The sequence below is a fragment of the Octopus bimaculoides genome, chromosome 2, assembly GCF_001194135.2.
Source record: "Octopus bimaculoides isolate UCB-OBI-ISO-001 chromosome 2, ASM119413v2, whole genome shotgun sequence".
NCBI lineage: Eukaryota > Metazoa > Mollusca > Cephalopoda > Octopoda > Octopodidae > Octopus > Octopus bimaculoides.
This window is the reverse complement of record NC_068982.1, coordinates 92030738-92033622: the sequence shown is the minus strand read 5'-3', so window position 1 is coordinate 92033622 and position 2885 is coordinate 92030738. Positions and strand designations below refer to the sequence as shown.

The window sequence follows — 2885 nt, the reverse complement described above, 5'->3', positions numbered from 1 at the left end:
ATTATATACATATAAATATATATATATATATATATATAATATATAAATAATATTATATATAGTATATACATATATTATATATATGTGTATGTGTGTATATATATATATATATATATATACACACTATATACACATACACACACATATTAACAAAAGTATCTAATATGATATATAGTGGTACACTCTGAAAGAGTACGGAGATCTAATGGTAAGCTGGGTGATGTGGTGGATGGGTGGATCAGTAGAGGTACTAAAAGTTTGAAAATACAGTACGAGAGATGGAAGTCACTGACAGGAGGAAGTTCATTGAGGCAGGATGAAACTGGGGTGACCGTGTGAGTGTACGTAATATATATTTCAAATTTACAGGAAACAAAAGATGAAGACAGGTGAGGGAACTACAATCAGGTGTAATTGTTTGTTGCTGGGAAGAAGGGAAAAGTCTTTGATATTTCAAGCCTACACTCATTGACAGAAAGAGCTGAGAGGAAATAAATGAGGCGAGAATGGAAAAAAATTTAGTGAGGAAAAAATATGTAAGAATAAAAGGTTCAACATGATGAAATGACATAGATACATATACACACTTTCATTTAAAGAATTACATCATTACACTATGAAATTTGTACTGATGAGATATATATAGGTATTTTTCTAGCATTTTTGGTGACAGCTGTACACATACAAATGCTCGCACATGCATTTCTCCTTGTTTTTTGTTATTTAGTCTCAGGTTAACATTGATTCTGTAGACCAATAAGGAATGACATCCATATATGACGATCATATCTTAAATATATATATTAAGGCACAATGTATATCAGATGACATTATTGAGATGAGATTCTTTCATTTTTGTTTTTATTTGTAGCAGTCGTTGGATAGTGACCATGCTGGGGCAAGGCTTAAAAAGTTTTAGTTGATCAAATCATTCCCTGTTCTTCAAAAATATATTTTAAAACATAGCTACAGAAGTGTGATGTCTAAATTTGTTTCCTAATAACTTTCTGAAAAACAGATATTTTTAAATGAAATTTTCTACAAATTCACTTCAGATGGTGTAGATTATGATTATATCAGAATTTTGTGTGAGAATAATTTTCAGATGGGGTGGAAGAGGAGTTTTGGAAAATTGGTCAATATATAGTTTAAGACGCATTAACGAAAAAAAAACCCAAAAAACAAAACCAGCCTACTAGGTGTAAAAAAAAGTGTGTAGAGAGCGAATATGACAAAAAAATTGCGTGGTGGAGGGTGGGGTAGAGGACTTTCGGAAAATTTACAAGATCCAATTTTCCCCTCATAACTTTCAGGAAAATGGATATAAATTTAAAGTGAAAAAACAAAACCGACGTATACAACAGGTATGTAAAATATATTTCTGTGTATTTCTTTCTCTGTTCATTCGGATAAGCTGAAGAAATTGTTGCATGCGCGCACACACAAACACAAAAATTCTTCAGACATTTAGCTGTTATTTTTAGCATATCGTGTTTCGTGATGAGCGCTTATAAATCTACGCATGGAGAAACAGACAAAACAGCCGTTCATTTTCACTTTTAGACAGCATGATGAGGTAGCGAGGGGTGTGTTGATCAATTTTGGAGTTTTACATAAAAAGTTTAAAATTAAAATTTGTTTCTCCCCCCCACCCGACATATTCTTAATCTCCGTGTTTTTCTATGAAGACTGAATAAAAACAATTTCGAAAAAAGTTAAAACTTAGAAATTTGGCGGGAGCGGGGGATTAAAAATTTTGAAAACGTGTTTATTTTTTGCATATTCGGAATTTCCGTCATCGAAGACATAGGAATCCGGTGAAAAAAAAAATCGGAACGGTCAGTTTAGTGGGGTGGGGTGGGGTGACTGTCCACTCATTTTATGTTTCTTTTCTGAAAACTCACCGAGTAGCCGCAACTGATGGCTCGCGGGTCCGCGGACTATCACTTTGAGTAGTAGTGCCTTAAAGAACGGAGCGGTGAGACTGACGTGATCGCATAATACTGAAAACACAAGTCCTGGAGGGCCGGGCATGTCGCAAGGCTCACATACGTGGACCCGTGCAGTCGCCGAATGGTATCCAAGAAATCAGAAATGGCCCTCGGAACAATTCAACGTTGTGAAAACGATTTAGTAAAACGATTTGGGCAAAGGTGGAAAAGAGGAGTTCATTGTAATTATAACAACACCTAATAGTCTGGTCGACACATGATAATGTCAATAGAATCTATATGAACCGGTTACATCATGCAAACAATATTACAATGGAAAATAAGAATCACAAAAGAAAATTCTTACAAATTTTAGGCGAAAAAGTGTGTTACTAGCAACAACTGTAATTTCCACAAACTGCACAAAACTATGAGATGTATAGAAACAGTGGTAAACTTGTCCGACAGTAAGTTTCGAAGTACCAGTTGCTTACACAGGCTTTTGAGTAAATGGAATAAGAAACTTCCTACACATGTAAACATTACTGTTGTAATAGCCACTCCCCATGTATCTATATATGTGTGATTGGAAAGTCCCCCATCTCTATAAATAACTTTGAGAAACAAGGTGTGTTGATGTGTGTGTGAGTGTGTGTGCGACGAAGAGAGAGAAAGTGACAACGTTGATATTTTAAATTTATTTTTCCTCGCATCTTTTTTGAGTGAGTGATTGACTGAGAGAGAGAGAGAGAGAGAGAGACGTTACGCTATTACTCTCTCTCTCTCTCTCTGTGTCAAACACCAAAACAAGATGTGAGAGAAAGTAAATAAATAAAATAACGTTATCTCTCTGTCTCACGCACACATCATTTTCTTTTATTCCTAGTAATAGGATACATAGAGGAATAAAAGAAAATGATGTGTGCCTGAGACAGAGAGAGATAACGTTATTTT

At 34.8% G+C, this 2885-nt stretch overlaps 1 protein-coding gene across 1 annotated transcript in view; it reads right to left on the bottom strand.

Annotated features, from left to right (window-relative positions):
- Positions 1-2635, bottom strand: part of LOC106879780 (baculoviral IAP repeat-containing protein 7) — a gene marked incomplete at its 3' end in the record, with an annotated part of 22979 nt that extends 20344 nt beyond the window's left edge. The window contains exon 1 of the mRNA XM_052965861.1: positions 2299-2635. The remainder of the gene's footprint in view (positions 1-2298) is intronic.
- Between the last annotated feature and the right edge of the window lie 250 nt (positions 2636-2885).